Source organism: Camelus bactrianus, chromosome 26 (assembly GCF_048773025.1).
Source record: "Camelus bactrianus isolate YW-2024 breed Bactrian camel chromosome 26, ASM4877302v1, whole genome shotgun sequence".
Classification (NCBI taxonomy): Eukaryota; Metazoa; Chordata; class Mammalia; order Artiodactyla; family Camelidae; genus Camelus; species Camelus bactrianus.
This window is the reverse complement of record NC_133564.1, coordinates 11,257,790-11,283,634: the sequence shown is the minus strand read 5'-3', so window position 1 is coordinate 11,283,634 and position 25,845 is coordinate 11,257,790. Positions and strand designations below refer to the sequence as shown.

The following is a 25,845-nucleotide window of genomic DNA, read 5'->3' as shown; positions in this document are numbered from 1 at the left end:
ATTTCCAGCTGTCTGGTTTGTATCTGCTGTAAAGGCTGTTTTCTCCTTCCTCTTAGGTAGTAATGCTACCTCCAGACCTACTTCTCTCTCTTACACTTGTGTTTGGAATCCAGTGGTAGTTAACTCTGAGACGATATTTTGAACAGGAAATAGTAGAAGAATCTTTGTATTCAGTTTTCGGTGAAGCCTCAATCCCAAATCTTTGAAAAAGAAACATGGCCAGAGAAAGGTCAAAAGTCCCAGGCTTTAAAAATATTAAATAACCACTAAATAAAGGAAATAATGAACAACCATCCACTTGGAAAAAGTTGTTTCATTTATAACAATCGTTGTTATAGATGGAGAGGTGGCCGACATGGGCTGTTTTGCAGGGGCTGACTTTTCCATTATATGCAGTTAGAGAACAGGAATAAGGGAAAACTGCTCTTAAAAGAGAATTAAGCAGTCTTTCATCTTAGGAAGGCCACAGTTGGAAATCTCTGTGTGTATCTTTTAAAAAGCTTTAGTTCTTTCTTTCATATGTGAAACCTCTTGGGTGTCGAAAGGGTTTTGAGCAAAATAAAAATTGAAAAACATAAAGCTATGCATAGAAAGTTATAAATTAAACGTAGAAATACATTGTTCTAGATTATAATAAGCACATGGGTAAATAGCTATTAATTTTGCTTCTGGAAATTTCTGATTGTTTTCACCTTTAGTAAAGGAGCATTTTAGTTATTTTAAATTTTTATACCTATCTGTCCAGACAAAGTCATGACATTTCTCTTTCCTAAGACCTTGCATGTCATTTATCAAAACAAAACATATTGGTATCTGGCCATGATATCAGTATTGACTCCTTAATATCATTAATTTATTAAGAATCAATATAACCATATTACTGGCTGAAATTATAATTTTAGAGGGAATTATAAAATCCCTCTTATATATTATTATTACATATTATTATAAAATCTTAGCATTGGTTGTGATGACGACACATTCAGCAGTTAACAGCAAAGCCTAAATATTTATGTCAATAAGATACCAATATCAATAAATTGATAAACAATAAAATATCAATAAAATAATACAATTGGATAGTGTTTATGAAAATCTTTTAAGTTAAAATCAAAAATAAAGATTCTTAAATGCTTTGCAGATATTGAAGGATTATGGGGAAAGAAGTCCGTTTAGCAGCTCAGAAGTAGCAGTGGTGGAGAGAGGAGTGGTTTAGGATGTGTGATTCCAGCATGAACGCCTCGGCTGAGGGCAGGTGCGGCACTGACTGCGGGAATTGTCAGCTGTACCTGCGTCAGTGGGCCTCACTGCCTGTCATTTTAAGAAATTGAGAGCAACAAAATGCCTCAGAAACACCCAATTTATATTTCAGAGTAAAATAATACACACTTGATACATTTGAGGAGAAAATTTGACATTGATTTTTAAATAAAATTATCCATAAACAATTTGAACCCGTATCTCAGAGTTTACATTCTCTGTATCTCAGAGTTTGTATTCTCTGCCCACAGTTTACTCTTAATTAAATACTTGGCCTGACAACTTTGAATTTCACAGATTATTTTCTTTCTCTGCCAGTCGCATTTTACTTCCAATTGATATATATATATATATATTTCTTTTTAAACCAGTAACTGTATTTAGTCCAGACAGAGTAATATGAACTAACATTTCTTGAGTAGATACCATTGCCAAACACTCTGCTTCATGCTCTATGTACTTTATTTTATTTAAACCTCATAGAACAACTATACCAGGCACTGTTAGTGTCATTTTACAAATAAGCAAATTGAGACACAGAGAGTTTAAACAATTGGACTGAAGTTTCAAAGCTAATAAATGGCAAAGCAAAGATATGAATCTAATTTTGATTATACTTACCACTTGCAGACAAAGTTCTTAAATGTTCTTGAAGTCTTATTGTATGCTTTATTAATATATCTATCACTTTATTGATGAAGTAGTTTCCATAAGCTTGATTTAGACTAACTAAATGTGATTAACTTAGGCTAAACTAAATATGAGGGTTACATTTTAATCAATTAAGATCAAAAGGCATCAAGGGAAAGTTTTTCAAAGAGGCTGTCAAGTATCTGGGAGCTGAAATTTTAAGAAATGTAAGTATACAACACTCGGGCTGAAGGCAATAACGTCTGTCTTGAGAGTACACAGTTTAGCCCTCAACCTTCATATATGGGGCATGGAGTGTGGAATGGTTTCATGATCTTAGAGTCACTCTTGTTCCAGTTTCCTATTCCTGGTGAAATCCGGGTCACACTCATGTCGTGCTCTCTTATCTATCTTTTCCGCTGCATTGACCCAAAGAAGGAACACAATTTTTTCTCTTTGTTTCCCCAAGCAATTAATATCAAAGCCCATAGTGTGTGATAGAATTTAGCTGAGTATTTGAGAGAGCGTTAGCAGAGTCCAGCTAACGTTTGAAAGGTGAGAATTATAGCAGCCTCTGATTCAGATAATCATTTTGAAATCCTTGTTCATTCCTGAATATCCAGCAGAGCTGAGTGTCTCAGTGAGTTTTCTGTGTTGAAAGCCAGCCAAAGAGGTCCCTTCTCACGTCTGGCATTCCCAGATAACAAGTTACCTTCAGCTTCACGTCTCCCATCCAGTACGATGCTCACGACAGTTCTCAGAGAGGCAGCCCCATGACGCTTTGCCTTAAGAAAACAGATACAAAAAGCAAAACTAAAATGGCAGCCAGTAGAATGTAGTAAAATATTTTTTAATCATAATAACGAGAGGGGAATGTATTCCAAGAATGAGAAAACATTTCAATAGGATGACCAAATTTTCTTTAAAAAAAATCAACAAAGTTAAAAACTTTCAGAATGGACTAAACAGTCAGTGGCCAACAGCAGAATTCTATAGAAATGAATAATTTAATGCTAATTTATAGAAAAATTATTTAAAGGAATAATAAGAAATAGTCCCAATAAAAGTAGTGAGAAGAGACATGAAATACTTAAGTGGAAGTGTGTATGACGTAAGTGAAGAGTAAATACAGACAGTTTATGTTTATGCATGGAGAGATTCAATCCTGTGGAGATGTCCATTTCCTTCCCACGACTCCAGCATTGTAATGCGGTAACAATGTAATATCAGCCTCAGGGCGTTTTCCCCCAGTGGTTTGTTTGTTTTCTTTTTTATTACAATTAAAATAATTTGATAATTCATATGGAAGATATCTCTGACCATATATTTCTGTGAACTATTGTATAAGATATTGGGGATAAAATAAGAAACAATAAGAAAAGACACAGCCCCCAAGTCTTGTGGAGTTTTTATTTGTAGTGTGAAAGTTAAAAAGTACACAGATAGATAAAATTACAGAATGTGATGGATAATCAGGTTACTATGGTAACAGGTCAGACCTCATTAGACAACAAAGAGCTCTCTGAGAAGTAACCTTTAAGCTACAACAAAGAACATCTAGAGACAGACATATACATCTAAAAAGACTGAAAATCTATTTACCCGTTCTGTTGAGAGCGATGAAAGGTGTTGGTAATGTTTTCTTCTTTGCATATATTCTTTAAAATTTCTATGATAAACATGAAAAATGTCTAAGAAAAAAAGACATTAAATTCGTTTTTTAAAGAACCATAAATTAAACAATTGTGATTTTTTCTAGAGGGCCCTTTATGTAAGCCACTGCCTTAAACATCAATATATTCTTTAGTGCCTTTCATATAAAAAATTAATCAATGAATGAATATAGATACAGATGAAACACACTTTCTCGTAGTCTCTGTTCACAAACATACTCAGAGTACTCTGAGTACTGAAATATCTACAGTCTTTATTTCAGCAATTTATATAATGTATATATATAAATTTGATTAAAAATACAGAATATTACTACTTACCTGATTTTTTAAAATATTCCATATAATTTCATTATGTTATATTTTTTTAAATCCTAGGTTCAGTTAGGCACTAGAAGAAATTAGATGGGTCTCATTTAATTTATTACTTAACTTTGTTTCTATTCATATTTTTAATTTTTTATGAATGTTTTGAATTCATTTCTTTGAAATTTCAGGAAGATATGGACATTGGAACAAACCTTTCACAAATTAGAATGGATTAAAAATTAGTACTTACTTCTAATATATTTGGCCAATGTAAGCCCATTTATGTATTTTTTTTCCTTCAAAATATGGAGATTCAAACATATTATCGTGTAAGTAGAAAGATCATTTTAATAAGGGTTTTATTTTTTTATTTTTTTACTGAGTAACCTTAAGGTCAGGATAGGTAACAACAGATATTTTTTATATTTCCCTTAATTAAACAGCCAATGTCTGAAAAATACACCTCTTACAAATATTGCATTCTAATGCCTTTCAAATGGTCATTTTAAAAGATGGCAACTTATTTGGAATTTCATGTTCTACTAATGTCTCTTTAAATATAATCTCCTATTAAATAGCCCATGAGGCTTCCAAATAAATTCAATGGGTAAAATCCTAGACACGATGGAATTAAAACACATTTCAGCATTAGAGATGCACGGGCCCATGTGAGTTCTACTTCAAGGGATTGCTCCTTAGAGCAGTAATTGGCAAGTGGTTTAAAGCAATCAATTAGAAGTTTCCACGAGTAACTAGGAGCCAAAGCATTGTGGTCTTGGCTCAAGAATACCCCTGTGGAATGAACGTTTAAATCCATCATGAGCGAAGTCCACTTTGTTTTACATGACACTTGTATACCTCATCAAGGGAAGTACTAATCAACATGCAAGAGCTTTCATTTCAACATTTAAAGCTTATAAAGGAGAAGTCGTGGTAGCTTTTCCAAATGATCTCCAGGAGAGGAAAGAGACGCCAGAATAAGCAATGCACGCCTGTTGCCCCGCCAGTGACCTTTATCTTGAGCGAGAGTTACTTCCTGATGTAGATGTTGGAGACGGTTCATTTTGTGTGTGACTTCAGGCCAAACCAGCTCCCTAAAATGAGGTGAAAATGAAACTTTCAATCCTTTGGACCCAAAGGAGGGGGTGAGGTATGACGAGTGCTACTGCTAAACTAGGCTCACTGGTACTTCTGGCAGGATTTTCATTCTCCTCTTGCATAATATGGGCCCCCCTTCCAAGTGTCAAGTAGAGGAAAGACTATGTGGCATTTAAATCCAATTTCAAATATCTTCAATTCACATTTGCTGAACAAGAATCAACAAAAGAGCTCTATAATGAGAGACTTACTGCCAGAAGTTTTCCATAAAGATCTGTAACAACCTGTGTCTAGAAATCCTTGTGCCAAATAGGATGGGGAGAGAGCTGATGAAATGAGGTCATGGGAATAGAAGAACTTGCTTGGGACGTGTTATTAAACTTATTAATATCTTAGTTTGACTCTATGACATAGAATCCAGCTAGCTTATCTTAGCTGGTTTCCAAGTCAATAGATCTGTGAATGATCTTGACTTACAGCTTGGACCTTATCTGCCTCAAGCTTCCCAGGAAACCAGGAAGTCCAGTGCAGAGCCCTCTTCAGCCACAAAGCTTCCTGCAGGGTGGGAACATGACAGTCACTCCATAGGTATCTGATCCGCAAATTTAGGCCCAGAGGTGACCTAAGTCTATTTTTTTATTTCCTCAAAGATTTGAGGAAGAAAGAATGGAAATAGGAAAAAATACCTCTAGGGGTATTATTGATTTCAATCATCAAAATAGTTAGATAATGGAGAAAAACGGAAAAATGATAAATCTATCTCAGTCTCATTTTTCTGAAAAAGAAAGGCTAATCAGAGTTGATTTACGAAGTGTCAGATTTAAAGAAGTTATATCCTGGGAGAATTCACAATTTCTCTTCCCATCATACATCACAGAAAACTACCTATAAAGGATACTGAAGGAAGAGAAAGGCTTTACAAGTATGATGAATCAGAGTTTGTAAGCCTGGGAGAAGGCTGACATCCAGGAAGCAGGTGCTTTTGCAAAGGACTTCAAATTTTAGTTGAGGAGGGGGTAGACTAGTTGTGGACAGGACTAATAATATAGTACCAAGAGCTTCAGAAAAACAGGGTGAGAGGCTCCTTAGTAAGTAATGTAATAGGAAACAATGGTAGTGTTTTGAGGAATTTGAGCACCCAGTATATTCTCTTAAAAACAACTGAGGGATGGAACAAGGCTAACGTTTATCGATCACCTTCTGTATGCCTGTTGCTCCACTAGCCACATCTGTCCACATGAGGTATTGATTAATTGTAAATCCACTCCATGCGGTGTGGACTTAATGGAATTTGTTCTTCCATTTTAAATGAGGGGGTAGGGAAAGACTGATATTCAGAGTCAGTGTCTTGCCAAAACCCGCACCGCTATTAAAGACCAGGTGGGCTACATGGCACTAGTGGCCAATCATGGAAGCAACTGAAGAGAATTAGAAGCAACTGGAGAATCTGAATTAAATTCAGGAACTTGGCTTCATCTCAGTCACACTGTACTGCTTTCCTTCTCTGGAAACTTGTGTTCTCTGGCCTCTGGATTCTCAGGATGACTTATCCTGCCTGGAAAGCCTCCTTCACCCTCCCACTTTCTCCCCCATGTTCTCTTGGCCTCTGATGCTCACACTGGGCACTTCCTTCAGGAGCCTGCACCGCTGTCACTGGGGAAGGTGGTTCTCCCTGAGCTCCTCCCAGTCACTACACTCACCAGCCCACGCCTTGACGTCTCTTAACTTGTCTGTTGACCCCTCTTGGCAGCTGAGCTTCTTAAGAGCAAGAATTGTGTCTTTTTCACCGTTTTAACCATGGAGCCTCATTCAGTGCCTAGAACATAGAACAAGTTTTACACAAATTGTCATTGAAAAGGGTGTGGTATTCAAGATAAAGGGAAGAAACGTACTCAAACGGAATTACCAAGGTAAAAAGGCAGACCAAGTGTAGACAGAAGAGTAAGGATATATTCTTGCATGGTTTCTGAGCAACAGGATGGCTGTGCCCTCTGAAGGGGGCTGGGAGGGCATGAGGGACCCTCCGCAGTTCAGGGAGCTTAGCGGAGTGCTTGGTGGCAGGAGGAGGGAAAGGAAGATCTTTGAAAGACTGACTGACTGTGCCTTATCCTAAAGAGACTTTCCATTAAACTTGAAATGATTCGAATTTTTTTACCACCCCCCCGGCCCTCCGTGCTCTGGTGCCTAGCTGCTTCTCCAGCCTCGTCCTGCAATTCTAGTTACCTCTCCTTACCTCTGCTACAGATCCAGTGGCTTTCTGGCTCTTTCCGGAACATGCCGAGCATATTCCTACCTCGAGTCTTTACAGGGCTGGTTCCATTTTAGCATTCAAGTTCTCACCTCTTCCAGGAAAGCGTCAACAGTGACAGTACGTGAAACGTCTTCCCCCACCCCCAAGGACCGTCATGCTCTTTCATACTTACTGATCTCTGAATTTATATTTTTTATTTGTTTTATGAGATTTACTTGCTCTTCTTTCATCTCAGCCCTGGAATTTTAAGCAGCATGAGAACAGGTAGGTTCTTGACGGTTTCCCTCTTGAACCCCCATGCCTGGTGCATAGTAAGTGCTTCATCAGTATTTGTGAATAAGAAAAGGAGTTGACCGGCCACCCTGCCATCTTGCTGTGTGACATCGTCAGTGAAATGGATAAACTTGAAAACAGCAGCTAATAGCAGTTAACGTAGTATTACCATATTACTATATTCTGGGCACTGTTCTCAGTGCTTTATGTGGATCCATATATTTAATCGTCAGAAAAAACCTTAAAGTGATCCCAGTTTTGCACGTGAAAAACTAAGGCCCTGAGAGTTTATATTGTTTAGTATAGAACATAGTGTAATGTAGGTACAAGGGAATGTTAAGGTGCATAAAATGACAGCATCTGGTTTTCTGACTTACCATCTGGCTTTTGCTACAGTTCCTAAAATTCATTGCCTGCACATCTCTGACCTTCCCACCATGGAGGAAATTTGTACTTTACCTTTAGGACTTTGCAGCCACTACACTATTTTATCTAAGGTGTCACCTGCAGCATTAGATGTGCCGAACTCTGTTCCCACAGAGCCCTCCACCTAGTTGTGTTAAACCTTACAGCCCATTTACATGGAAAATGTGTTTCCTTAACTATCTCTTGGATGAGACTGAATTCTTTGAGGGCAGGGATGTTGAATTTTTGCCCTGCTATCATTCATCCTGTCATAGCACTGAATACAGAGCAGATTCTCAGAAAGTGTTTCCTGAATGCCATTGTTCATAAACCAAAACATTTTTACTTGTTTATTCCACCAAAGGTAAGAATCCAAATTTTCTGCAGGAAAAAAAAATGTATTTTTAAATAATTAATCTCAAAATGACTAGTTTGATCAGAGTAGTATTTTTTTTTACTTTTTATTATGGAATAATCAGGTTAATTCAGTCACATATATCATATTTTAATCATATCAGAGACGCGCATCTTGCAAATATACATTAGCCTTAGAAATGTACATGAATGTGGCTTTTCTTTGGCCGCGTTATTAACAGCATAACTGTGGGGTTTCAGGTTCCCTCGTTGGTAAGCAGTAGTTATCAGACCACTCCCCTAACACGCAGCTAGTTCATTCCAGATCGGAAGCCCTCTAGCAGTTTAACCTTGGGACTTGGTTAAGCAGATCATCTGAAACAGTGGATGTTTTTCTAAGGCTTATCTGATTAATCCAAACCTCTGGAGTCTACTATACCAGACTAGAAATCTTAGGAGGAGAGGTGTTCTCATAATATTTTTCAACACAATTTTGTTTCTGGCTTTAGCCAAAAATAATGTAAAAGAGATCTGTTGACACATTAAGGTCCAAACTTAGACTTTTTTTTTTTTTAAGATTTCAAGAAAAAAAAATGTCTTTGACATTCAAAAAAGTTCCATTCTGGCTTGCAGTTCAAACAAAATATTGACGCCACAACACAAGTGGTGAGTGCATTGGGCATTCCTCCTTCATTTTAACAGCTTATGGTGCGGTTCCCTTTCAGACAGGGACAGAGTCCATTCAGTCTTTCCCTGCCTCTGGCAAATTCATCTCAACTGAAAGGACTAGGAGATGATGAAAAGATAAGAACTCTAAGGAGGGCAGCCTATAATAAGACACACAATAACAGGAAATAGGTGGTGGACACACAGCATTAAAATGTGCCTCAAGTGTGAACTTGGGGGTGGGGAAAGTAAAAACAAAGCCATGGCCAAGGCCAAGGCGCAGAGCAATTCTTTTGTCCTATGAAGGAGGAAAGGTTTGCCTGCGTATTTAGAGAATGTTAATTTTCCCCTGTCAGGCAACTTTAATTGAACCCGTGTTCTAGGAGTGACTAAAGCAATATAAGGTACCATCTGGACTTGAACTTAGAATCTAGTTTGCACACCTACAGATAATTTAACATTTCCAAAAACATTTTAAATGGTTTGAGTAGCATAGGAGCTATTTTGCTTTTAGTGTTCTGCAAAGCAAAAGCACAATTTAATTATCTCAATTTGATATATTAAATACTTGTTTGAAGTGGACTAGAATTCCCAGAAGCTCGTAAGACCCAGCTCCAGTGACAGTAATTAGGGACATAATTCTGTGCAAACCAGAGCGTAAATAAAACCACAATACACAGAACCTGCATGAGAAGAGAAAAGAACCTACCAGTCAAGAGTCAGCCTCTTCAGAGAGTCATTCTGTAAGGTTACAGCATTATCCCAGTGATGCTATGGTGTAAAAGACCATATGGAGAAAATCTTTCCCATTTCCCTTTATTTTTTTAAACAAAGTTGGTATCACCTGCCATGATCATCCACCTTATTCATTGGGCTACTTCTATCTTTGGGTTCCCTAAATTAAAGTCTCTCCTCAAAGAACAAGTTTCTGTCACCACAGGAAATATTCAAAAGACTCTAAACGCGACTTTAAATGGACCCCCAGATCACACGAATGGAGGAAAATGCATAACATCTCAAGGGAGGGAGGGAGGGTGAGATGACAAGAATGTTGCTAGTGGTGTTGCTTTTCCTTTCTCTTAATCCCCCATATTCACATGATAATTGTAAGGTTGTATTTACCCCTGATTTCTAAATAAACCACTCCTTTTCCATAGTTCCTGAAACGATTTCAAGCAAAACCAAGTACAGTTATAAGATGTGCATCTGTATAACCCACCGGCCCATTTGTGAAATGTGGTGCTCATTACTGACAGTGGAATTGGGAGGGAATTTGAAACCCATTTAGAAATGTTAGGAATTATCTCAGGAGGAGTCAGAACCTTATCTGGACTGAAGCTGTCTGGAAAAATATGAAAAGAAAGACTCAAGGGCTAGATTGCTATTTGTGCATCTTAATGCATGGTAGTCACCGCACAGTTGGGTGGAGGTGGCTCATTCTGCTCTCACGGAGGGGACCAGGGAAGGGAATCGGGGGCACTGCCTCAGTGTCCTACCAGCTGCCTGCCTTTCCTCACCCGAAGCAGCAGAGGAGGCTAAAAAACCTGTTTACGGTGGAGCGATGTCTTCCTGCTCACACTGCATTGCACACAAAGCTAAGCATATCATGGAAAGGTTGGCTGTAGTTTTCCTTTTCATTATGTTCTTCTGAATCCTGGGAGAGTTGGAAACAAGAATAAAGACAGAGAATTACTGCGTTGAAGACAGTAAGGAGTTTCAGGGGGATGGTTCTGCCCAGAGCTCTTTTCAAAGCATAAATAATAATAACCACCAGGGTTTGGGAGCTGCCTGGGAGTCCAAACCCGTGGAACCTGGATATGTCTCTGTGGTGAACTGAATTGGGGTCGCACATACAAACAGGTCAAGCCACAGGCCGTTGGCAGTCTGTCCAAGCCACTTGAGGACAGGAGGCATCCAGAAGCCTTTCTGATTCTAACACCAAGTTGGGGATTCCCAGATGAAGAAATGTGTCATTAGAGTCTTGTGGTGCAGACAGAGGGCTAGGCTGGCATGACTAATCCAGAGCAATTTTTGGACTTTCCCTCCACCAGATCTGAAGCATCTCTGAGAAGTCTTCCCCGATGGCCAGGGCTGGTCAGTGACTGCTTCCTTCTCTGACTTTCCCTTGGGATACACTGGCAACAAACCCCAGCAAGGACCCGGCACCAAGGGGCAGGAAAGGAAAGGAATTAAAAATAAGGTGAAGACAAGATGTTAAACAAATATCCAGCTAGCCCCTTTGATGACAATTGCGACAAGGCTGTGAAGAATTAGAGGACACTGGGAGGCACAGCTCCTATCCGCTCTCTCCCATTCGTCACTTAGCATTCAACACTTCATTGCTTTCTGTGGGTGATTAATTTCCCTGCTTCTGAGAGGTGCCCCTGACCTTTCTGGCTAGACTGTAAGCTCAGGAGCAGCAGGGACTTGATCTGAGAGAACATTATCGAGCAGAGATCCTTGCAACAGCCACTGGAGAAGGCACGATGGTTTACTTTTGCTGAACTGAGTCGTGTTAAAGGACACATTTCTGTAACAGAGGAGGGGGTGACTAAGCAAGCTCCTTGTAGCTGCTGCCCGTACTGGGTGGGGCTGTTGAGGATGGGAAGTTTCTCTGGAGGTCTAAGTGGCCACACCCTTCTCGTTTACTATCTGAAGTGTGTGGGAAAGGAAGATAGAATTAACTTGAAAATCCTCCACCTTCTGTACCTTTAAAGGAGGGACCTATCGTTGTAGCCATTGTGCAGCAGAGACCGACCATGAGCCTTCAGAGGCGCAACGGTAGCAGTGGAACCAAGAAGGGGGTGGAAAGATAAAGTTTCTGGAACATAATTGAGGAGAATTAGTTGGGTTGGAGGAATGCTGGGGATGTAGTGAAAGGAGACTTCGCACCCCCAACTCCTTGTGCTAAACCTCAGATGTTAAGTAATGTTTTGAAGGAGAATCAAGGAAAACAGGATGCACTCAGCATCCAGGGAGTTTTCGTAAGACAGAATCACTCAGATGTCAAGATGACTTTTTACACTCATTACTTCAGGGGAAGCAGGAACTGAATCAGCGCTGAATCCATCCTACCCTCTTCCACCCGGCCCCTCCCTGGGCCCACGTAGCTAGTGCTGCGGGACCTCCCCACCCTCATCTGCATCCGGGCCAACCTGTTCCCTCAACCAAAACTGACCTCTTTGAGTACCACTCACCCAGGCTCCTACGTTCTGCTGGGTTATCTGTTGAACTGATTATTGCTAAGGTAGCGGTGACTCACCCCCCACCCCCGATAACCTGTTTTCTTTTTAATAAGAGCATGAAAGATCTTATCTGAGAGGAATGATGATGGAAGTGACGGATTTGACTATGAAGCCTTCTTAATACCTCTCACATCATGTCACACAGGCCCACACCTGCTTCAGCTGTAAAGCACTAGCTCCGCTACGCCGTTCACCAGAACTCTGCACTGACGTTCCCAGGTTCACGCCAGGCACTTGGCACAGCCCCCCAGGTACTACCTTGCATCCCGGAGCCACCTTCCAGCTGCTAGAAGGGGTGCCTCTCTTCAACTATAGCATAAAGAAGATGCCATTCAGGAGGTGCTGTCCGTGAGCTTGCGGTCTTCACGCACATCAGCCAGATTTATTCTGTGCTTTGCCCCTTCATCAGTGAACATGACAACGACCACAAGAATTTTCCATAATTCTGGCTACAAAGCTCTCCAGAAATAGAGCATCTATTAAGTTGGCTTTCAGAGTGTAATGTTAGAAAGACCAAAGCCTTCTTAAAACCGCAGAGAGAACAGAGTTGCAGAGTTCGGTACTGTCGGGGAGGAGCTCCAGGCTCCCCACCAGCTCCAGCCCTGTGGTGGCAGTTTTTGTTCTTTCCAGGTTGGCTCCTACCTGCCAAGACCTGCGCTGCACACATAATGCTTATTGTTTTTCTCCCCCACTGTTATTCATGATTGAAATGGCTCGAGAAGGCAGGTGTGGGAAATGAAATATTATTGAAATATAAGGCGGTGATAACCATTCGATTTCAAGCTAAATTTTCTAACTAGGACTTAAATCTTTTAAACTTCATATAATTTCAGAGCCTACCTTTTTTTCTTAAGAGAAAAACACCTTGTACGTTATTTGGTAGATTCAAATATATTTGAAGGAAACCAGAGGAAATTATCTTTGACTGGCAGCGAGGATAAGTGGTTATATATTATAGCTGTCAAATATAACTATTCCTTATAAAGCTGAATGGCAACTGCTTTTTTCCCTACCCTTCTTTTCTCTTTTTGTTTATTCTCAGATGAGAAATTAAAATATATTTCAATTCTGGCTTAACTTGCTCAGATATCAAATAGAATGTGCAAGGTCTCCTTGACAGGGCACCATTACTTGTTAAATAAGATTGGCACACACGGTTAAGAATTCCTTTAATAGTCATGCAAAATGAAGTAGATCGTGGACCATCAATGCTCTCTCTAGTAAGATAAAAATGAACCTCAGCACCAAGAACAAAACCTGAGACCAAGAGAGGCGAAGATCTCATCAAAGTAAAAATGTGACTCATTCGCCTCTTCCTCTTTAAAACAGGACACCATCTAGAAAGCAGATGTCAGTTGCAGTGGGATGATCCCATACACCACGAACTTAACTGTGACAGTCGGGTGCATTTGTGATGGCAACTACAATGGCTAATAAATGTGCACTCTCTGTTTGTGGAGCCAGAGAGTATTACAAAGATAAGGGAGCTCTCTGTGGTCCTCAAACTGTGCTCTAGAAAAACAAGGATTCAGAGAATGTTCTAGGCCACTGCCAGGCTCCTGGGGTCAGTCATCCAAGAAGACAGGTTCCCACTCCTCAGCTCCACGTCCACCTTATCATCTCTCCTTTGGTTTATTTTATGTGTCATGCTCCAGTCCTGTGAACAGGGCCCAGCACATAGCTGGTACTCAGTAAATGTTGAATGACAGAAATTGAGATTCTACCTAAGATTACATATTTAAAGGACCACAGCTAAAAGGAAGGGAGGAAGGGAGGAAAGGAGGAAGGAAGGGAGGAAGGAAGGGAGGAAGGGAGGAAAGGAGGAAGGAAGGGAGGAAGGAAGGAAGGAAGGAAGGAAGAGAGGAAGGAAGGAAGGAAGGAAGGAAGGAAGGAAGGAAGGAAGGGAGAGAGGAAGGAAGGAAGGAAGTTTGAAACACCCTGATGGGGTTCAGCACCTGAGGGGTGAAGTAGCTTGCCCAGAGTTACAGCAAGTTATTGTCTGAATCAAGTCCTGACCTCCTGATGGTCTTTATGACACACTTGGCTGCCCTGCACCCTCCCTTCACAGAGTTACAGCTCATGTAATTACGATGCTGTGTCACCCCAGTTCTGCTTACGAAGCTCCAGGCTTTCCTCTGTCTCAGTCTTCCAAACCTTGACTCAAACAGTTTGTAATGGAATTACAGTCAGTGACGCGTTAAGTTAGTAGCCAAAGAAAATACCTAAATACCGTTTTATATGTGATGGCTGGTTGAGGACCACAAGTCATAAACCTTTCTCCTTAAATGAAGCAGGAGATGCTGAACACCAAAACCACGGTTTGGCTGCCTTTCTCTTGTTTCAGCTTCTTTTATCTCATGATTCTTGTAGTTGTGGAAGCAAAGGGCTAAATCCCCCAAAACAGGGCCTGTTAGGGATGCTTCCACTCTGACTCAAACAGGAAATACCAGAAAGGTCATGAGGGAGCTGGTTCCTGAGAGATTTTTAGCCAGGGTTACAAACCCCAGAGAATGCAGTGTGTTAGATAATGTTCAAAAGAAAAATGGCACTGAATTGTAGGGGTTACCAGATAAGTCCCTTCCAAGTCATCTATTACTAATACTTGGATTTCGTTTAAAACCTTTTCACAGTAAATCCGTTATCTATCATCCTTTTGTATATTTTTTTTCTTTAACTGTAGCCTTGTCTTAATTAGGAATTAGTTCTTATTGAATGATCTGTAAGTTATCAATCACCATTATACCAATGCAATATTAGTCCTTAATTTGCCAGAATTACTAATAGTGTAATTAGTAATCCACACTGAATGTGTTTCTCTTTGGTCACACCTAAAGCTAGCACAATGCCAATGCATTAGCAAACAGTGGACTTGAATGACTCTAAGAGAATCTGGACGTATAAGAAAGAAAAAGCTATCACCACTTTCTTAAAACTAAAAATTAAGCATGTTTTTTAGATGCTGGAATCTTTGAATATACCCTTAATTCTGCACAATCAAAAGTAATTTTAAAAATTTTATTCGTGCTAGAAATAGTAATTTTAAATGGTGCCTTCCAGATTTCTAAATATTCTGAATAAAACTAATTACTCTAGTCTGCAGTTTAAATTACAAGAAAATAATTTGAAATAAAAACAGCAGTAAATATAAATGGGAACCTAAAAGAAGTGAGCTTTGGTATTTTGGAACATGGGGCAACAAGTGTTTATCCAGGTATACACTTCACTAGTGTTCTCACCAAATTACTCTTGATCATGGATTGTGTATCTTGGCTAAACAGCTTTTGAGAAAAAGGAAACTCCACTTTACCTCTGGATCCAGTTCTCCAGTATAATGCGTTAGTTCAGAGTACACCAGTGTTGACCTCGCCCAGCGCTGAAAGTTAAAATTATGCTGTTAAGGTCGCAGCAGAAACATTTGAAATTGCTTAGTAGGTGATTCACTTGCTTCTTTTTTTCTCTCAGCAGGAATGAATACTGCTTTTTGCAAGCTGTTCTCTGAGTTTTTATTAAATACCAACAAAAGTGCAACAGTATGAGACAGTGCTTCAAACATAATCACTGCCATTAGCTAGAGTAAACAACAACCAAGGGGCTAGACCTTGGTTTCAACCTACGGCAGGTCTTCAAGTAATCTTGATGCAGAGCAGATTGTATGGAAGGCGGATCACCCGTCTCACTGAAAATTAATATACTTTACCTCTCTAGGACCACCTCCACACACAAGGCTGCTTGTTTTTCACAAGATTATGTGTATTGAAGGAATTCTAAATCCGTCTGCCAGGAGCAGTTTCTAAATACTGATTAACTTAGCATTCAAACAACATCCTCCTGTTATGGCTGTAACACTGACCAAGGCAGAGTCCAACCCTTGGGCAACCTTACCCCGTGAGGATGAAGTGAACCTCTGGGGAGAAGACACAGATTTAAAAGTAAATGGGTGATTCCAACAAATGAAACAAGTTACCCAGTTGTGGTTCTAAGAAGAGGGAGGGGTAAGTGGGTATTAACTTTGTCCTCAGGACAGTGAGGTCTTTGAAAGGACTTGAGTAAGAAAGGATAGCCACATCTGCATTTAGGAAGATGATTCTGGAGGCGGTACAAGGAATGATGCCTCTCAGCCATTAGAAAGCAGCTAGAAGGGAGAGAATGATTCAGCGAAACAAAGGCGGTGATGGAGGAAGATACTAAGAATGAGATCATTTAAAACAAAGGTGCATGGAATTTACAGAGTCTCAGACTGTCTGGACATCAGGGTAATAGAGAAGGAAGATTCAAGGACGGTGCTTCCTGACATTTCCTGGGTTATCATGCAGACGGTGGTGCCATCCAGTGAGAGAGTGAGTATCGAAGAAAGAGCAAATTCGTGCAGCAGGAAGTTGATCAGCTGATCAAAAAAGCAGTACAAAGTGAGACTTACTAGAAGCACCTTTAGAAAATATAGGTAGGATTTAGAGAAATGGCCAAGTCGTTATTACTGTTACAACAGAATGCATTCATAGTTAATTATCATAGTAATTATAGCCAATTTCATAAGAACAAAGCTTTTTCATAATATTGTTTCCCTCATCCTCACTTTTTGCTCATTTCTTATCATCTCAATACTAATCATTGGTCGTAATGATCTTTCCATCAGACCTTCAGATCCTCAAATCTCTAACATAATTAACACGTTCAGATATGAAGAAAAACATAACACATTTTGGCGTCTAAAGTACTTCATGTAAATTCATGTAAATATGAGTTGTCTAATGAACACATTTCTTGTCTTATGCCTTCATATCCCACGGAGTCTTCCTGTCTTGGTAGTTAACACCGGACTACCGGTTACAGAGACAGAGGGATTATTGAATGAGGTTTTAGAAAGAAACCAGGTCCTGTGAACATCAGTCATTACTGGCATCGTGTGTAAGCACAGTGCTGAGTTCTGGGGAGAAGTGAGATGTAAGAAGTGACCCCTAAATAGAGTCCACCACGTGTCTCCAGGTCAGGAGAATAGATGCACGGATGGACGGATGGATGGATAGATGGATAGACAGACAGATAGATAGATAGATAGATAGATAAAGTGACTTTTTGACTGCCTAAAGTTACATGGTGATATAGAACACACATACCATTGAATTAGAGAAAAATGAGTCCTCTCTTATAGGAGAGTTTTTTCCACTCTGCCACTCACACTGAGAAATTTTAAAATATACATAAAGAATATATTCAACTTAAATGGTATACATATACAGACTGTTTGGTATGTAACAAAGAGATGCTTCTGGGGGAGTAAGAAAAGGAAGAGAGGAGACATGATTCCTGTACCCATTACAAATTCAGCTCAGCTGATTAGAACAGAGACCCCACGACGGCTGGCGATCTCACACACACGTGGTCCACATGTAGGAGGGATGTGTACTTAGGAGTAAGCCCCAGTGAGAACGTCAAATCCTCTTTCCTGCCCTTGTACCAGTGTCATGGCCCCTCACTGGTGGCTTTCATCCTTGTTGCTAAATTGTGGTTATTGTGTTTCCTTTTCTGTTTTCTCGATTTCATCTGACTCTGTTACTTGAATGTAAGACCTGTAAACCAGGAACCAGGTCTGTCTTTTTTCCCTGATGTCCCTGAGACCTAGCACAGAGTGTAACACTTGGTAACATATATACTTGTTGAAAAATACTAATCTTAGGATTTTGACATTAAAATAAAGACTTGTCATTCTTTCACAGGGAATCATGGTTATTCCATATTAATCACTTTGCTTTCAGCTTTTTTGTTGTTTTGTTTCTTGTTCTTATTTAAGTAGAGTTGATTTACAATGTTGTGTTAGTTTCTGGTGTACAGCATAGTGATTCAGTTATACACATACAGATTCTTTTTCTTATTATTTTTCATTATAGGTTATTACAAGATATTGAACATAGTTCCCTGTGTGCTTTCAACTTCTTATAAATTAATCTCATGCTCACTAATAAGGCAGGGCCAACAAATCTATAGCTCCCCAGGTTTTTTCTTCAGTCTTCCTGCACCCCAGGATCTTCAGTGGTATAAGCTGCATTTTATTAGTCTTTATCCTTTCAAAGTTTGTTACAGCATCTGACACATAATAGGTGTGTAATAAATATTTATTTTTCAAAGAAGAAAAAAGGAAAGATAGCCAGGGAGGTTTTTGGTTGTACTTCATTAATAGAGGCAATGATTAGAGGAAAAGTACTTTTTATTTCAGTGGTCTACTGATGACTTTAAAATTAATAGTTATAAATAACATTTAATAATAATCTGCCATTATTAAACATTTAATATTTGTTACTTATACACTGATTTTATTTTTTATTATTTATATATTTATTATTAAACACTTAATAATGGTTGGTCATCAGTCCTAAGCTTTTACTTCCAGTAGGTTTTTACCAACATGTATTTGGAAAAATGTATACACTCAGGGATTATGAAAAAAACTGCTGACATGTCTTACAGTTAAATAAACAGGCACATCATGGAAGATCGTGTTCTACTTCCTCTTATTTTATTCTGAAAGAAGTGACAGTTCTTAGTATCTAAATACTTTTCACGTTATTTCCAGGACCAAGTTTAGCTGTTTTACAATGTTTATCCTCAGTCCTTCATCACCTTTTGTCACTAAGCTGTTTGAAAGCATGTTAGATGGTGAGAGGTAATCTGGTTCCCTCACGCCTAAGCCTGCAGTGTCTCACCTGTCTCGGAAGTGAGGTGTTGAATGAGAATATCAGCCCTGAGTGTTGTCAGCTCTGGGGAGTCGGTGCCTCTCCGTCTGCACCTTGTGCCAACTCAGGCTGAACACACTGATCGTAACATACGTCTTGAGAAGGAATTCTAGGGAAACACAGGGATCTCCTTGACTTAAACCCTTAGCGCACCCAAGTACGGGAGCAATGATGGAACAATCATCCTAGACACATCTATTGCATGATAAATGACAGTACACCCACTTTTACGCTGAAGGATTTCAAAGAAATTGACAAAAATCTATGATAAGAACCAATCTACCAAGAACAGATCTTTTAAACTGAAAGTTGCATTAGACTTCATATTTTAATGAATTCATGTGAATGAAGAGATTTGTAAATTGTAGATCAAAGTTATACTTATTTTTAATATTCTTCTCTGACTGTTAAAGATAAATTTAAGCATGTACATATTTATATAGTTGCAGCAGAAATGTACAGTGTGCCGTAATCCTAAGCAGTATTCTGGAAGCTAATTAAAGACATGATCTACTCTATTTAATGAATAGCAGTCCATTACAGTTTTTCCTTTGGAAAAATATGATGTGTAAATCAACTAATATGTTAATGATTGTTTATTTTTACCTAAGATATTTCGGTGGCCACTGGATCTGTATCAGTCTAGTGTATAGTAGCTTAAATTGAAGCAAATTAAATTACTTTAGTTGGGGTGAGTTAGGCCAGGATAGGTATGTGCTGGTGGGGTGGATATTTGTCTCATGGGTAAAGGAGGAGACTTTCTCCTCCTAAGTAATGATATGGGCTCAAAGTCAACAGATAAGAGGAAGTCACAACATGCTAACCTGCAAGAGACATGTCACAGAATACGAGACCATTTGACAAACAGCAAACAGAAACCTGGAAATTAAACTATTTCCCCAAAGCCAGACCGAGTAGAAGCAAACTGCCAGAGCTCTTCCCTGTATGACCTTTTCCTCGGTGGTACCCAGGGAAGAGGGCGGGCCTTCTGAGGGCCACTGCAGAGGGAGCGCTGGTGGATTCTCTGCTGGGGCAGTGCACGTCACCTTTGGAGCTAACGCGTGGGGATCTTGTCACTGTGTAGATTCCGGTTTTGTAGATCTGAGATGAGGCCTTACGTCCTGCATTTTAAGAAATCTTCTGTGGAACACGCTTCAAGGGCCATCTTCTAGGTGAAAGGAAATTCTCTTTCTTTTTTTTTTTTTTTTTTTTTACTAGTTTCCATCAGTTCCCCAGCTCACTTACCTCAGAGCAGCAGGTCAGGAAAGGCACAGCTTCACAACAGCCTGAGCACAGATAAACCTTTGAAAAGGAGGAATTAGATTGACTTCAAAGGAATTGCTAAGAAGAGAATGGACATTTATTTAAAAAAACCAAAGTGCACTCATTCAGACTAAAATAAAAGGATAACCTACCTTTTCAGTGAAACTGCCCAGCAAAAAGTAGCCGTCACATTCTTTGAGAAGGAAAATAAGGCTGCACCTCGGGTCTGCACTCAATCTTCTTAAGTTTCTGCACAGTCCGTTTGAGAGGAACATTATGAAGAAACTTCCAGCCTGAACCTTCCTCCTCCTCCCCCTTCCCTAAGAGTCTAATATTCGCGTTTTCTGCAAAGGGAATTTTTCTATTTTGTGGTCGGCCAGGATTAAAAGCTTACTCAGGCCAGAAACATGCTAAGATGAAACACAGTTGTAACTGAGCAAATCCTTCCCCAAAGCCGTATTCAAGAAGAAATGAATATCAGAAATGTTTAATCCGTACCTTTTCCATTTGATGGCCTTTGCAAATTCTTGCTACTTTAAATACAAAAGTAATATTCATTGGGCTACACTGTTTTTCAAAATATGTGCCTATAATCGATTGTCAAATCCTCTTCGAGTCTGTATGGGCCAGTGTTGGGCTCCTTGAATTTCATTAGCTCTATAGTGAAGCACTAGGTAGATAATTTAATTTGGGACTAATGAAATGTATATATTTCCTCAAACAAGTTAAAAGCCTGATGTTCTAACAATTGTTGTATGAAAATACTTTTATTTAAATAACTATAGCAAAAGTAGCTTGTATTCAGTAAAAAGAAATCACAGATTTGAACTGTATGTGTAAATTTCATTAAAAAATTTTATTTTTGCTCCATTATCTTATAAGTCTATACTTTTAACGGAGGGAAAGTCACAGAATGTCTCTATACACTGGCCTTTTCAATTTACATGAACTGTATTCAAAATTCAGAAGAATAGCAGGAAATCCTAATAGATTTAGCACTTGGAGTCCAGGAAAACAGACACATTTGGTAATAACTCCTATATACCCTAATGTCTGAGCAGGCATCAGACAGTTTACTTTGGTTAAGTAATTAGAAATCTATTACATTAGGGTATTTTGGAAATGGGAAATTAAGAATCCTTTTCTTTGCAAGTGGTTATAAAAGGCAAGGAGTTGATTGCTGTTGATTAAAGAATCTGTTACGAGAAGTAGTTTCTCCTTTCTCCCAAAAAGTTGCATTTTTCCCAAAGAGATACTGCAGGCAACAAAAGCAACTTAGGTAGACTTTAACTTGAGACATGAATCTTACACATTAACAGCCAAGAGCTTTAAAAGTCGCATGCAATCCCATAAAAACAATACTGATTTCATTAACGTTGACATAAATGTCAAACTTGATAAACACAAGTTTAAAAGATCTATACAAAAGATATATGCCCATACAGTAGCCTCCCTTACTTATCTGTGGTTCTGCTCTATGAGGATTCAGTTACCCTCTGTCAGCTGCAGTCCAAAGACACTAAAGGGGAAATTCCAAAAGTAAACAATGCATAAGTTTTAAATTGCATGTCTGTTCTGAGTTGTCTGATAAAATCTCTCTCCGTCCAGCTCTGACCTGCCTGGGATCCCCAACCACGGACATCGTCTGCTCCTGACATCCAGCCATCCACTCCGTCATTGCTGATGATCCAGGGTCACTGGGAGCAGATGATTCTCCTGATGTGTCATCAGAAGGTCCACACTAGCCCAACGCTAAATCACAACGCCTGCGTCATCCACCTCACTTCCTCTCCCATCATCGCGAGAAGGGTGAGTACCAAACAGTAAGACCTTATGAGAGAGAATGGTGACATTCACATAACTTTCATTACAGTATTTGTTCTAATTGTCCTATTATATTAGTTATCGCCGTTTGTCTCTTTGCCTACTTTATCAAAGGTGTGTGTCTTTATGTACAGCTTGGTACTATCTGAGGTTTCAGGCATTCACTAGAGGTCTTGGAATGCACCCCAAGCGGATAGGGAGGGACCACTGTACCCAAAAAAAGTAGACAAAAGATGTATAGCTCTATTTGCCAGAACAATCTTTCAAGTGAGGGAGTTTGTTATGATTGAAGACAATGGCCATTGTAAGGAGAGGTAAATTCGCAAATTATATATTGTAGTTCTGTTTATAGTCTTCAGTTTCTCAGGCAAATAGTTTAATAAAAGCTTATACCTTAATGACAATTGAGCCAAAAAAGATACATGTCTATACAAAAGATCAGAAAGTCTGTACTTTCTTTTTTCATTTATTCATTTTTAAAATTTTTATTCTTACACAATGTTTAAAGGTTACTCTCCATTTACAGTTATTACAAAATTTTGGCTGTATTCCCCGTGTTGTACAATACATCCTTGAGCCTGTCTTACACCCAGTAGTCTGTACCTCCCACTCCCCCACCCCTGTTTGCCCCCCCACCCTCCCCACTGGTAGCCACTAGTTTGTTCCTTACATCTGTGAGCCTGCTTCTTTTATGTTACAGTTACTAGTTTGTTGTATTTTTTAGATTCCACATATAAGCAATCTCATACAGTATTTGTTTTTCTCTGACTTATATTTCACTTAGCATAATGTCCTCCAAGTCCATCCATGTTGCTACAAATGGCAAAATTCCATTTTTTACGGCTGAGTATTATTCGATTGTGTGCGTAGATATATACATGTGCACCACATCTTGTTTATCCAGTCATCTGTTGATGGACGCAGGTTGTTTCCATATCTTGGCAATTATAAATAATGCTGCTGTGAACATTGGGGTGCATGTGTCTTCTGATATCAGATGTGTTCCAAAATTTTGAAGTAGACTAAAAATTACCATCATGTCTGTTTTAAGATATTCTGTTCAGGCATAACTATCCATAGAGAAAATATAAAATGAATAAGATACATTGTCTCAGTTATCAGTTACTACATAACAAACCACCACAAATCAAGTGACTTAAAGCAACAATTGTTTTATTTGCTTGGAATTATGTGGGTCAGTAATTTGGCCTAGCTCAGCCAGCAGGTTCCCTCCCCCTCGTTTTATTGAGATATAATTAGCATACAACATTTTTGCCTGCAAAACTCCTGAACTTCAGATAAAAGCAGTAGAATTCTGTAGCGTCAACAATAACAAGAAAACAGAACATAAGGCCCTCCCATCACACCACACACAGAAATTCCCTGTATGTGAATCATAGACCTAAATGTAAGAATTTTGAAAAGTAAAAAAATTTAAAATAAATACATACAATAAAAAGGCAAACCACATACTGGGGAAAATATTTGCAAAGCACATATTTCATAAAGGAGTTATGTCAGAATAAAGAGCCCTAAAAATTCAATAATAAGAAAACAAATAAAAAATGAGGAAAGATTTGAATAGACAGTAAGGTCTGAAAAAAAAAGAAAAGAAAAGGAGAAGAGATCAGATTTGTGGTTACCAGAGATGAGCAGTGAGGTAGGGGGTATTGGATGAAGGCAGTCAAAAGGTACTTCCATTTATAACATAGATAAGTACCAGGGATGCGTGTACAATGTAATAAATAATAATTAACACACTATATGCTTTATGTGCAAGTTAAGAGAGTAAATCTGAAGAGTCCTAATGACAAGAAAAACTTTGTTTCTGTTTCTTTAATTTTGTATCTGTGTGAGATGAGATGATGGATGTTCACTAAACTGATTGTGATGATCATTTCCTGATGCCTGTAAGCCAAACCATTATGCTGTGCAACCCGAAGCTTACACAGTGCTCTATGTCTATTGTATTGCAATAAGACTGGAAGAAAAAAAACTATAAAATTTCAAGAATAAAACATAAGAGACATCACCATGCTCTTTGGTTGAGCAAAAAATTCTGAGACAAATACCAAAAGCACAATCCATTTTTTCAAAAACTTGATAAATTGGACTTCATCAAAATTTTTAAAAGACACTATTCAGAAAGGCGAGCCTCAGACTAAGAGAAAATATTTGTGAATTATATATCTGGTAAAGGACTAGTTTGTGAAATATATAAAAATACAACTCGATAATAAGATGAAAAACAATTAAATATGGGCAAAAGATTTGAATAGACATTTCATCAAAAACATATACCCAGCACATGAAAAGAATGTTTAGGGGAAAAAAGAATGCTCAGCATCATTAATCTTCAGGGAAATGAAAATTAAAGCAGCAATGAGATACCATTACATACCCTCTTGAATGGAATAATGGATGAACAGTAGCAAGTGTTGGCAAGGTTGTGGAGAACTTGGAACCCTTGAACACTGCTGGTGGGGATGTAAGAAGGTGCAGCCACTTTGGGAGAGAGTTTGGCATTTGCACAGAATGTTAAACCTGTACCACACGACTTGAAAATTCCTCCCTGTCTATTCAGGAAAACACTAGTGTGTGTCCATGTAGACATCACATGCTCACTACTTGTAGAAGCTGTTTTTATTCATATGGTGTAATCTCACAAATATAGTGGCTAACCTGGTTTTAGCCAATGTGGGAAAATTAAAACACAGATTTCTAGTTTTTAAAGTATCATTTAATTTAATTAACTGTTGCTACATTGAAAAAATATCGAATAGGAACTACATGTGTTGTACATCTTCATAAGTTTGTCAGTCAAACAGAAGGAATTACTGTCCTCTGCACTTCATACGGTATTTTTTTTCATGTATCTATATTGATGAAATGACCAAATAGAGAAAGCCAGACTAGGAAGTGCAGTAGGGAAAAAGGGCTGGGGAACGCAGCTGCCAGCAGGTGCGAGGGCTGAGGTGGAGAACACACATGGAAGGTGGGGTCTTTCATGGGAGGGACGATGCCTTCAGTTGAAGGGAAGGACAGCAAGGGTCCTGTTGCACAGAGGTCCGTGGTTGGTGGTAGGAAAGGTGAGGGAGGAGTCGCCTGGTGGTTTCTGGTGTCTTCTAAGTGGTTTTCTTTCTAATGCTTTATTTTCTAATGCTGTTTTGATTTCAAGGATGTATGAAAGGAGGTCATTAGATGGAAATGTGAGTTGGAGAGCATTTCGAGAGAAGGAAGATGACATGAAAAGTCATCTGTGATAGTGGGAAGGGGCGCTTGAGAGAGAAACTAAGCAGCAGGTGTTTTGCTGTAGTGTTGGGGCCCCTTCAAAGGTTGTGTTTGTGAAGGTTCCCCCAGAATCGCACGCTGGGCGCCGTCCCTATGCAGAGCGGCTGCAGACGCCGTCAGGGACAGACTCAGTCACCATGAAGAGCAGGAGGGTGGGCTGACTCAGGAAAGGAAGGGGGATGCTGTTCAGAGAGTTCCTGGACTATTTTGGAGAGGTGAGGGAGGCATCTAGAGACTGGACAGGTTGTGATTGAGCAAGAGAGAACAGGTCACTATTTAGCTGTGGAAATCCTGTCGTATTCCCCAGGCTGAAGTGGACTAGGGGTCGGGGTGGGGCCAGTCACCTTTGACGGTTAAGACTATGACATTCTATAGCTGTTTGCACTGTTCCCATTTCATCAGAAGGTGATGAGTGATGAGGCCAGGACTGGAATAAGGGGGGGTCTGCCTTCCAGTATTTGGTTTGGTTGAGTTTGATTTGACGGTGATGTATTGCCTAAGATCGTTATTTTGAATCGTTTGTTATTTTTAGCTTTTGCTTTTCCTTTTGGAACATAAATACTGAATGTTTACCA

General features: G+C 39.2%; 1 long non-coding RNA gene across 7 annotated transcripts; it reads right to left on the bottom strand.

Annotated features, from left to right (window-relative positions):
* Positions 1-1,346: 1,346 nt before the first annotated feature.
* Positions 1,347-22,350, bottom strand: LOC105067705 (uncharacterized). Of its 7 annotated transcripts, XR_012502387.1 has the most exons (8): positions 21,771-22,350; positions 21,614-21,674; positions 20,308-20,404; positions 20,138-20,194; positions 6,671-15,537; positions 5,448-5,525; positions 3,493-4,966; positions 1,347-2,675 (listed from the first exon to the last, which is right to left on the bottom strand). It is a non-coding gene; the product is annotated as an uncharacterized LOC105067705 (long non-coding RNA). The 7 variants fall into 7 exon arrangements; XR_012502386.1 differs by lacking the exons at positions 1,347-2,675; positions 3,493-4,966; positions 5,448-5,525 and having other exon boundaries at positions 9,718-10,573; positions 15,472-15,537; positions 20,308-20,688; positions 21,771-22,311; XR_012502389.1 differs by lacking the exons at positions 1,347-2,675; positions 3,493-4,966; positions 5,448-5,525; positions 6,671-15,537 and adding exons at positions 18,349-20,013; positions 20,654-20,688 and having other exon boundaries at positions 21,771-22,299.
* Positions 22,351-25,845: the final 3,495 nt, after the last annotated feature.